This window comes from Crinia signifera, chromosome 9 (genome assembly GCF_055691185.1).
Source record: "Crinia signifera chromosome 9, ASM5569118v1, whole genome shotgun sequence".
Classification (NCBI taxonomy): domain Eukaryota; kingdom Metazoa; phylum Chordata; class Amphibia; order Anura; family Myobatrachidae; genus Crinia; species Crinia signifera.
In genome coordinates, this window is record NC_139225.1 from 122,292,596 (window position 1) to 122,305,244 (window position 12,649).

Sequence of the window (12,649 nt, forward strand, 5' to 3'; positions counted from 1 at the left end):
TTACAAATCACACAAACTTACCATGCAACCATAAACTTAACAATGTGTAGGTGAAATAAAATTGTTCTCCACTGCCCAGAATTTCAAGTATATGGTGAATGGTCATCTTATAACATGGTTATTTTATTTAGGTAACTTCCCAAAATAAATATCATAATTTCCTAAACATAAAATAACACAAATTATACATGATGGATATTTTACTCATTGTTATAATGTTGTTTGCTTGAATTTTGTAGAATTAGATATACAGTATAGGGACTGTTTCATAGATGGGTACAGTTAAGGAGAAGATTGACTTTCACTGCACAAGCATTGGCATCTTCATGCAAATATTGCAACTGATTGCCAGCCTACAGAGATGCCCACTGGCATCAGTGCTATTCTGTTGCGGCATGTATCAAAGTGCATCATTGGTCTCAACATCATAGAATGCACCCACCCTATGACAGGTGCAAGTTTGCTGTCTGAGCAGGACCACCTGTTCCAGAGCAACTGCCGTTTTGATCCGCGGTAACTATCAGAACACATGCGCAGTGTGACTCGCCATGTACATGTGCAAATTGAAACCATTGGCCACTCGCACATGCACCTCTAAAAATCTGCCCATGAAGCCTTGGTCTGGTACTCAACTCATGATCTCAGTGCTGTAATGCTAACCACTGTGCCAACCATGCGGTCATAAATATAAAGCGCATATAATTTCCACTTCTTCAATCCTATTTGTTTGTAGATGACCACTTTGCATTGCCGTCTAGGTGGCATGACTGGCAAAAAAGGGACTGGTGAGCCACAGTCTGCATTGACTTTTTCAGTGGAGCAGCTTTATATTAGGTATTATAAGTTAACGATCAAGAGTGTCATCGGTGTTTAACCATTGATCATGTCAAAAAGCTCATAAATGGTTTGCACCCTTTGATGGCCTTCGCCGCTTTGAAGAATGTCAGGAGGGAAGTCAATCAGGGAAGTGGGCAAGGCTTGGTGGGCCACCAGGGGCAGGGCAGTTGTCTGCTCTTGATGCCAAGAAGTAATAAAAAAAAAAATACTGCCACCGGATAGCCATTAATAGTTGATAGTGTTCATTCTAGCACCCGCCATCTTTGAAAACCCATGCAGTTCCTCTTCCCTGCCTGGGGTGTCGCTGTCTGCTGTGGTGTTTCTAGCACAGGTCTGGTTTGCAAATCAGTGCAGATACACAGAACACACTGTGCTAGAAGCACTACAGCAGACAGCGACACCCCAGGCAGGGAACAGGAACTGCATGGGTTTTCAAAGATGGCGGGTGCTAGAATGAACACTAAGCTGAGAACCATTGGATCGATGCCATTGATGGCAAAACCATCCACAATTTGTGGCCAACTATCGGTGACCAATAACAAGCCTACATTATATAAAATAACCAACATTACAGGTTCCGGAAACAAAGCAATAATGCTCTATCGAGAGACTCAAATTATTTGCAGACCGTTAAAGGCGAGCAGTGACCTATCGTAAAATGGACACTAAAAAACCAATGAACGATTTTTCTGTCTGTCCAAATATGAGTAGCTCTGACCCTTCCATAAATCTGCAACAGACAGACTGACCGAGGCCGGCTCTGGCAGCACAGACTGTCCCCTAAAACGCATGGGTGCACCTAATATTTCTCAGACACTCCCAGAAAACGGCAGGCTTCCTGTCAGTCAACCTCCCTCAGGTTGGAGTTTACAATCCATACACATTTTCTATCACTATTCGGGCTTGCGCATGCGGAATGCATCCTTCAATTAAAATTCAGCAATCAACTCTGAATGAGGCACATAGGTTGGGAGATACTATGGTGTTGCTGGACTGGGAGGACTTGAATTTCCGACCTTGCACTACATTCCGGAATTAGTAATATATGGTCAAATTTACTATGCATCAGATTTGCTGTCTAAATTGAAACAGGTGGGCATCGATGGCTAATTTCAAAAGAATAGTATTTCCTATGAACCCATTTAGACAGTGATTTGTGATCTGCAGGTACCTAGTATTCTCCTCCATGGAACTCCCCCTTGTCACACTGCTGGGAAAAGAAGTGTAGAGCCCTGTGCTGTATGAGGTCCATAAGTGCAGATCACTCCGCGCACATCGCTGCACATAGGAGGATATTCTGGTTGACTCGCAAGGCTGCAAATGTCGCAGCCTTGCAAGTCCCCCAGACTTGATTAGCAAAAACATCCATTCGCAGCCTTGGGTGCATTTGAGAAATCATTCGATGGTCGTGACCATCAAATGATTTATCCAGCGCTCGCAGATCTGAGACACCTCTGTGGGGTCACCTGTGGTGCGGTGGGACCGATGAAACCAGAATCACCCCCATAGTGAGATGCACCTGCAATGTGTGCTGAGTGATCTGTGCAGAGCAGGGTTTTGCCTATGCTTATAGACAAAACCCTGTGATCTAAGCAGGACAGACAGTGCATGAACGGTCTATCACGCATTGGACAGTACATCGCTGGGGGTTCATACACATGGAATGGTCTGTGCTTGCTTCCTAAGCGAACTACCTAGATGGCTTAGAAATAGGGCTTACATCGCCCCATGTGTATGCCCCATTAGACATGCAGTTGACGAATGAGGTACACATGAAGTTATAAAGTCCAAGTTTTCCTAACAATAGCAACTGCAAGACTTTTTTTACCCAGGCTCTAGCAAGCACTTACATGGTCCAGTTCCATCGAAATGTCAACAATGAGAACAGGAACAATGAGAGGTCAAACCGGATATGCTGCCATGTAAGTCAGGTAATTTAAAGCCTTTAACAGTGTCAGCTTTAAAACTTCAAACATGATGCTTTATCATGGTGTTTAACGTTGCAAATCTGACACGGTTTCGTTACGAACATGTGGCACGCTAAGTTAAGGTACATATACACGGAGCGATGTGTTCCGTGCGTTTTGTACTAGATTGCGAAAAGCAGTGTGCATTTTTTTACTGGATGCAATCTAGTACAAAAAGTACGGGCTGTGAAGTGCACAGGAGAACGCAGCGCATGGGAATAACGCTGCATGTATGGGCCTTACAGCACCCCTTTTCTCATTGATGACATTCTGATTGAGGAACCCCATGCGGAATTCTACATCCTTCATATGCATATGTTTCAAGCACATTCCTCCCAATTCGATGTCACATCCTTCTCTCTAATGATCTACAGCTATGACCAGGAATAAACATTACACATGGAGAAGGATTTCTGTAACACTGAAACCATAGGAGGATCACAGTATAACAAATTCATTAAACAGCAAACTTTTAAACACATTTCCCAGTTATGAATATGTATATAGACGGTACTTATGTATTTGCCGGGCGCCCAGTACGCTCTTAGCGTACTGGGTTATTCTCTGTAGTGAAATTGATTTTTTTTTTGCACACCCCCAGTATCCACGCCACCCCGAAGTGTGGCTAGGCCCGTGAGGGGCGGCGGAACGCATCCTCCCGACCTTTCCATACCCCCACTATCGACGTGGAGTTGATTTTATATAACGTGAGCCCCGCGAGGGGACAAGGATTACTTTACATGTATTCCGCGTCGGGTTGCCACGCTATATAAAATCAACTCCACGCCGACGTGGATAGTGGGGGTATGAAAAGGTCGGGAGGACGCGTTCCGCTGTGCTCGCCACGCTTCGGGGTGGCGTGGATACTGGTAGGGTTTAGGGAACAGATTCTACTCTCCCTCTATGGGAGTCATGGAATCCCAAGAGACATTAAAAGTACTTACCGAACAGTAGGGACACGCTCCAGATCTCCACACTGACACAATGCTCCGGATCTCCACACTGACACGATGCTCTGGATCTCCACGTCACGTGCAGCTTGTGTCTTGGTGCCTCTGGAGTTTTGACTGACAGGGGGCGTGAAATCGCATCGATCGTCAAAAACGTACCATGCGATGCAATGCGATTTTACTACGCCTACGTACGTAGGCTAATTGGGCGCTCGGCAAATACAGAAGTACCATATAGACTACAAATTACCTTGGAATAAATCTATGCAGGACATGCTGCTGTGTGCTAGGCTGCAGAGGGTTCAAGGCGGCTACTACCACTGAGTAGCTTAGCAGAGCAGCGGTAAATAGATCCTTAGCATCTATTCACAGGAGACAGAAGGGCTGAGCACATGGCCAGCAGCTCAGCGCACTGTGCATGCCACCAGACATGATGAAAACGGGAGGTATGGCTCCCGATTGTGGTATTTTTGTGAAGCCACACCCCCTTTTCAGGGATGTCAGCTTGCCCTGCAGAATGTTGGGAGGTATGGATTAGGTAGTCAAGAGTAGTGAGAATTATCATTTCTAATCGAATTGTGCGAATCCATGTGAAGTGTGCAAATTTATTTTTTATGTGGGCGTTCAAGTTGCATGTGAGTTGTACTGGCTGGAAAAGGATTGCATCTGAGCCGGGCAGGCTTGGTTGGGATTGCATGTGATGTATTGTATGTGAAACATACTTGCCTACTTTTTATCTCCTCTCCGGGAGAAGCCCAGAGAGGAGACCACATAGTAGCATGTGAGAGAGGCGGGACAAGGCTAATGTCATCAAGCCCTGCCCCCTTGGCAGGAAAACACAGCCATTTGCAGGTCCGCAGATTGGGATTTGAATTGGTCCTGGACGACCAACCCGAGGCACCCCTGCAAGTGTCCCGAGGCACCCCAGGGAGCCGCGGCACACAGTTTGGGAACCACTGACCTAGTGACTGTCTACATATAGTGGTCGACCTAATTTCTGTGGACCCTTGACCCGATAGATAGATCTACATAAGTATTGATTGAACGATGTGTGTGTATTATTGTTTGTCGATAACTCTCGAACGCTTTAACTGATTGTCTTCAAAGTTTGCACACTACCTTATCCTCTTATGGGATAATCTAAGTTTGCCGTCATAAGGGTCCACGCTATTTCTGTTGTTCTCTTGCATTGTGATATGTCGTAGGAAAGCTTACCACTTTCTGAATACAACCAGGGCTGCTGAAAGCACCGCTGGGCCCCAGTAATAAAAGGGCATGGTCACCAGGAGGGGCATGGTCAACGTGAGGAGGCGTGGCAACACCCATGTAAAAAAACAGGGGGTGCGGCACTGAATACAATAAACAGACTCCCTTAAGTGGACCCTTAACACTTGAGTGGTGGCTTTTCCTGTATGGGCTCGGGAGCGCTTGGGTATTCGGGTGCTCAGACCTGTTTGGGCATTCCTGTGTTTGGACACACGAATGGCCGAGCGCGGCCAAACCTCCCTGATCGGCCATGATCCTCCCCAAGCAGAGCAGCTCTGCCTAAGAAATTCCGGGCATACCACCGAAGGGGTTAAAGGCCTATAAAGGTCCATTAAGTTAAAGACATTTTCACTTTACAAAACTTTTGAGAATTGCATAAGAATGAACTTTCGCCCATCCGTCGGACGGGCCTTAAAACTAGTGTTGTATAACATATTGTATAACAATGTTATGAATGCAGTGTCATACAGTACATGCAAGACATGAGCTTTACATAATGTGTTTGTATATTTCTACCTGTGTGCTCATCCTGCCCTATTTACTATGCCTCCACCTTTCTAACACCCAAAATGAATACATTTTCCAAGCAAATATCTGCACATTAATATTAATAGGCTACTGGAACTAATGTGCAATGATAACCTCACATTATAGTGATCATCATGTGTCATGCAATAGTAGTACTGTATTCTATTTCTAACACCTTTACACAATGAAGTGTATGCTGGGCAGACCTGTGTATACACCTGGGAATCAGTAATAATCATGGCTAATTGCAAGCATGATTTGGATAATGTTTCCTAATGGCACATGACTGTGACCTCATTATTTCACTCCCTCCACACACTTCCTACTGGAAATAATGTAATGTAATTGTAAGCCATGCAGCACAGTGGTTAGCAATGGGCATCATTGTGTTACTATTTTCATGATAGAGTGCCTAAATGTGTCTATACAACCAGTACAGCAGAGTGCGGAGGCTAAAGATGTATATAAGGAAATCTCCAAGCCCGTACTCTCCAGTCACTACACAAACCATACGCAAACAGAGAGAACAAGACCTTTCACTACTTTCATTTAAACATTTTCTAAAGATAAATATTTAATTACAAAAAATATATGTATGACGTAATGAAGTGTTCATTTAATTAACTTAGATTTATTGATGGAACAGACAGCTCAAGTCTGGGCATAAAGTGCATTGATAAAATCAGGTGGCTTATTGTGCATGCTTGTACCCAATGGCAGATAAACAACAGGGTCCCTACACATTGCTAGATTACAAGCATGGGGGCATTGTGGTATGATGTGAACTGGGGTCAGCATATTCCCAACTTTTGAGTTTGCACCAGCAGGACACATGCCTGGTCACTACCAGAGGGTGTGGTCTATGATTGCGATGCTCCCGAAAGGCCATGCGCCCGGCCCCTCTGTCTATTCACCACTGCACTGCTCTGCTCAGCTGTGGGGAGGGGGGGGGGTTAACGACTCTCAACTCCCCCCCCCCCACACGCACACACACGCTCCTTTTTGGGACACTGCTGGCCACCAGATGTCCCAAAATACTGGTACTGTCCTGTGAAAAATCAGGACAGTTGGGAGGTATGGGTCAGTACAGTGGGCCCAAGGGGTGGATGCAGTAGCAGAGGTGACTGTATCATTTTATGCAGCTGCTGCTGCCTCTGTATGTTAATTCCACAGTTTATAATCCTCTGAGACACCTAGAGGTGCTACTGCCTCCATATGCTAATACTGCTCCTACCGAGATGCCAGCAGTGCTACTGCATACCTCCCAACTTTATAAGAAGCCTTGGCTGGCCCAAAATTTGGTGAAATTTGGGAGCATGACCTACAAATCACATCACTCCCTCGAGGCCATGCCCCATTTTGCCGCTGTGGGGGTATGGCCAGCGGCTCTGTGAGCTGGCTAGCCATGCCCCTCTGCCTGCGGGAATAGATGCTGTGCGCATGCACCCAGTGTCTATTACTGCCGCGCAGCGGGTGACAGGGCGGACTCCTAACTGCCCCACTCACCGCAGGACACTGCCGGACCCGGCAGGACTGTCCAAAAAAGGGACAATCCCAGGTCGGGACAGTTGGGAGGTATGCTACTGCCTCTTCTTGCTAATGTCTCAGATGACAGTCCTCCTCAGGACAGCCATCAGGGGAAACTCCAATCCCAGGACCAGACAGAAAGGGGGCCCAGGACTGGAGTCTATCAAGTATAATTTGTCATAATGCAATGTAGACGTTGAGTAGTGCTGCCAGGGCTGTGGACACCGGAGGTCTCACCAGGCATGCCGGAGGTTGGACAACCCTTATCCTCCTACCCAGCAGCACTACTGTCTCTTTATGCCAATGTAGCAGCTGATGATCCTACTACCAAGATGCTCAGCAGCACTGTGACACCCAATTAGTGCAACGCATCTGCTCACCATGCTTTTGGCACACTAGTATATTCTCCCTCTATCCCACTGAGATCGTCAAGTAAGAACAAAATCCGTAAAAAAAAAAAAAATATCATAAAAAAACTCCGGTCAACCTTTTCCTGTTTCGACCATTGACATATGAACACTTTGCTTGTGTCGACCTTTTGTAATTGTCGACCTGTTGCATGTGTCGAAAGATAGTGGATAACCTATTGACACATACCGGATACCTAAAAGCCCTGCCCCCTGCTCTAAAATACAATAATATGGGCATTATAAAGTGATGGTGGGGCTTGCTTTATAATGCCCACATTATTGTATTTTACAGCAGGGGGCAGGGCTTTGAGATATCCGGTCTGTGTTAATAGGTCAACCCCTCCTCTTGTGCGACCTGGTTGCTTCCTCCGGGAGGGAGCTGCCATAAAGTAGCCGAGTTTGCTGTAACAAAATGTAGATCAACATAAACCTTGAATATAATTACAATGATCACAGCTGACATGCAGGGAAAAACTATGAACAAAAAGTTCCACCCACTGAGCCAGCAGTAACTCAAAATAGATAAATTGCTGTTTGTACAATGTTAACACAGGAAGAACATCAATGAGTACAGAAACTCAGGGCTTGATTCGGCTTTGGAAGTACAGTAAATAAAACAAATGTACAAGTCAGGGTTGCCTACCTGACCCTCTCCTTCAGGGAGAAAATGCTCTGTTCCTGGACTTCCCTGGTAATGTATGATTGCCTGCCTCTCCCCCTGGCAGAGTCTCCTGATTATCAGCGACCATCTCTGGTCGCTGATGAACAGGAGAGACACTCAGCAATATATTGCTCAGCAATATATTGCTAGCAATATATTGCTGAGCAATATATCTCCCCGTGTGTACGGGGCTTTAGAAGGAATTTGTCAGAAAGAGTGAATCCAAATAAGGCCCTAAATACGTTTGTGACCAAAGTCATTACTGTGAGGTAGCAGCAACTTCGGCTGACCCTAAAGCTGTGTAGACACTGGTCGGGATGTATTAATATACATCGCCGCCCTTCGACTGACAGCCGCCGCGATGCTGCCGCACATGTACTAACATATGCGGCTAGCATCGGGTTGCGGTGACGGAGACCCCCGCGATACCTGTGATGTGGTCTGCGGGGGTCTCCGTCACATCCCGGCGGCTGTCAGTGTCCCCCTGCGTCTCCTCCTCCCCCCTGCAGCCGGATGTCCTCCCAGCTGTGACACCTGCTGGGGAGGAGGAGATCAAAGGAGGATGGGAGGGGGGGAGGGGGCGCGGACGGCGATAGAAGCCCATAGGCATTTTGCCTTTAAGATCATCCCGCCCACTATGCGATATCCAGGGGCATAACTAGAGATTCGTAGGCCACATAGCACATGTTTGTAAGGACCCCCTCATTTAGCAACTGATGGTGATACATGTATGTAACCATATTACGTAGACAGTAAAGATGGGCCCCCCTCAGCTCTGGGCCCCATAGCAGCTGCACCCTTTGCACCTATGCTAGTTACTCTCTTGGCAATATCGTTAACAAGAGAAATTATTAAAGATATTGTTAGAGCTCCCGGGGGAACTATCTAGCATATAGACCCTGTGTGACATCATTCATTGATGTCACCCGGTCTCCTTCTGAACATGCAGTGGTTGACGATAGTTAAAAAAGTTACTGCAAGTTCAGACGACAGTAGAGGGGGTTGGAGGGGTGGAGGTGGTTTTTAACAACCGCAGGAGCACACATCTTTAACGATATTGTGTGTACACAGTAGACCAGTGGTAGCCAACCCTAGCCCTCGAGAGCTACCAACAGTTCACATTTTCCAGACAACCTAGCTGCTGCACATCTGCACTCATTAATCACTGACACATTTTAAAAGATCCACAGATGGAGCTAATTAGCTCACTTGTGATTCTGTGAGGAGACCTGCAAAACATGCACTGTTGGTAGCTCTCGAGGACTAGGGTTGGCTACCCCAGAGCTAGACAATATGGACGATAATATAGTTTACCATATTGTTACCATGCATGTTGTTTAAAAATATTGCATAGCGTGTACGCACCGTAACACTGGTGTACTAAGTAAGAGGGGCTTGGTTCTAGTATTAGAAAGAAGTATATCCCAACATTACATGTGAAGGGAGGAATAGCCCAGGCATGCTTACCAGCATTGTGGCTTCTCTAAGAAAGAGGGTGCAGCCAGGTTGGTATGATAGGCAGCATGACCTCAACATGGGTGGGCGGTACAGGGTCGTGGGCAGGGTATCTGGTCATCGAGGGACTACGATTACGTGATTCAGTACAAATTGCCTTATCATCCTCCTTGGACAATGTGATGCTGCCTCACCTTCTGGTGGGGTTAGGAGCACCACCCTATTTTGGGGTGCTTCAGGCCGATACACTAAAGTGGGCAAGTATTAGTCCAAGTACAATATATACTAGGGATACTATTCAGTGTACTGCCGAACAGCAAGGTTCCCTATTGTAATCAGGTGCAATGCTTGTGGAATGTAGGCATATTACTGTAGCTCCCACATCCTGGGGCTTTGTACAGTGTATTATATTGGATGCCATAAATATTTCTGCATATTATGTATGCAATCAGATAAGGTTCTGAATATGATTCTCTTTATTATTCTGCATGATATATTATGGCAGGGTTGCCTACCTGTCCCTCTCCTTCAGGGAGACAATGCTCTGTTCCTGGACTTCCCTGGTAATGTGTGATTGCCATTACCTGTGGTGAAACACCTTTATTATATCAATTACCTAGCTCCCCACAGGTGCTGGCAATCATACATTACCAGGGAAGGCCAGGAGCAGAGCATTTTGTCCCTGATGGAGAGGGTCAGGTAGGCAGCCCTGTATTATGGCACAGCATAGTAGAATAGGCAATAAACTATGCATAGTAGATTATGCAATAGATAAGGCTCTGCATCCTCAATGGTCCTGATTCTGGTTCACTTGCAAAAGCAAATTCTCTCTCTAATGGACAAAACCATGTGCACTGTAGGTGGGGCAGATGTAACATGTGCAGAGAGCTTTACATTTGGGTGAGTTATTTGTTTCTGTGCAGGGTAAATACGCTACAAAATAGATATCAGTTTGAAGTACAAACTTCACCCAAATCTAACTCTCTCTGCACATGTTACATCTGCCCCCCTGCAGTGCACATGGCTTTGTCCATTAGCAAGAGAATTTGCTTTTGTAAGTGAACCAGAATCAGGCCCAATGTGTCAGGGAATGTCAGGCATGCCACCAGCACTACAGCGTATACAAAACACAGAACGGAGTACTAAGATGCCAGTCGCTTCTGTATACGGTCACTAGCTCAACCCATTCAGGTCATTGCTTAGGCCTGGGGTAGCCAACCCTAGTCCTCGAGAGCTAGTACCAACAGTGCATGTTTTGCAGGTCTCCTCACAGAATCACAAGTGAGCTAATTTAGCTCCATCTGTGTATCTTTAAAAATGTGTCAGTGATTAATGAGTGCAGCAGCTAGGTTGTCTGGAAAATGTGAACTGTTGGTAGCTCTCGAGGGCTAGGGTTGGCTACCACTGGCTTAGGCCAACACCTGAAATAGATGAACATGGCTAAGGTTGACAGGCTTGGAAGGTTGACACAAGCATGAGGCCGACAATGGCAAGGGCAACGTGATTTTTTTAAGGGTTTTTCTTTAGCGGATATGCGGTGACAGGTGGTATTTTATGCTCTACCATCCCCTACAGCGAAGTAGTAGGATAAAATAGTGTGCTGAGCACAGCGAGCCAGGCGAGAGGACACGCTACACTTTGAAGATGCCCATGTAGACTGTCAACATTCGGGACAAAAAAAAGTGAAAAACTCATGTCGACCTTCCCATTGTTGACCTAATGCTTGTGTCGACCTTCCAACCCGGTCGACCTATTTCAGGAGTTGCCCAGCAATGGTCGCACTAAATAGGGTCTACTCAATGACCCATACCCGTGGCTTCCCTATCCTTCCTATATAAGAGGTTACAATAGTTCACTCAGGCTATGCTGATCACATGTAGTGCCGAAACAAAGACACTACCACGATCATTCACCTGTAATCAGGTCTCACTGTGCAGGGTTCACTCAGCAAGGGCTCTGGCTGCACTGAGTGTTACACAGGGCAGGATTAAGGAAAAGGAGGGTGTGTGTGCATGTGTATGTATGAGGGGGGTGGGGTCTTGATAGACAGAGTTTAGATCAGGGATTCTCAACATTGGTTCTCATGTAACCCCAACAGTTCACGTTTCCACGTCACCCGGCAGGTGCACTCATTACTCACTGACACATTTTAAAAGATCCACAGGTGGAGCTAATTATTTCACCTGTGATTCTGTGTGAAGACCTGTAAAACATTAACTGTTGGGGGGTACTTGAAGACCGAGGAGGAGAACCACTGGTCTACGTCAACTCCAAAAGGTCACCTGCTCAAGGTCGACATTGACATAAAATGGATACATGAAAAAATACCTTTTTGCGGTCAAAGTCAACACCTGAGCATGTGGACCCCCATTAAGTGTAACGTGTACCCTTGCTTCGCTCACCATGCTTTGGACCAATCTGAGTCCACGTGGATGTTAAAAGTATGGAAATTCAAAAACTCATGTGGCTCTGTTCATGTGTCAACCATTGCCAATGTCGACCTAGTGTATGCCAACCTTCTGGTGTAGATCAAGCAGTGGAGATGCCTCATCAGTGCAGTTGCTGCAGCAGCATACAGGTGGGGCTCAATAGCACATGCCCCTGCTGCACAGGAATTAGCTGCAGCTGTTCAGCACACTGACAGCAGCCACAGCTAATCAGTCACAGGCGTGCAGAAACCAATGGTTTGGTCAGCAATTTAAACTTGAGCTTATTGGTTGGTGCTCATCTATTCATGGTTCAGGTTGATAGATATCATGGGTGAGATTAAAGCCCTGTACACACGGGGGGGAGATATATTGCTCAGCAATATATTACTGAGCAATACAGTATATTGCTCAGTTTCTCCTTTTCATCAGCGACCAGAGATGGTCACTGATGAAAAGTAACCTCTGCCGGCGGTGCTGCAGAGGTAATCAGCTGGTCGCAGGATCAAACTCCGGTGACCAGCGATTAGAATGGGGCTGAAAACGGGAGCGCGCACCCAGTCCCATCACTGGCAATATGGTCACCAGCGACCATAGCCCCTATCGCCCCCATGTGTACACA

At 46.3% G+C, this 12,649-nt stretch overlaps 1 protein-coding gene across 3 annotated transcripts in view; it reads right to left on the minus strand.

The window, feature by feature from the left end:
- LOC146035911 (sphingolipid delta(4)-desaturase/C4-monooxygenase DES2-like) overlaps positions 1-12,649 on the minus strand; it is a 65,882-nt gene that overhangs the window by 25,857 nt on the left and 27,376 nt on the right. The window lies entirely within an intron of this gene.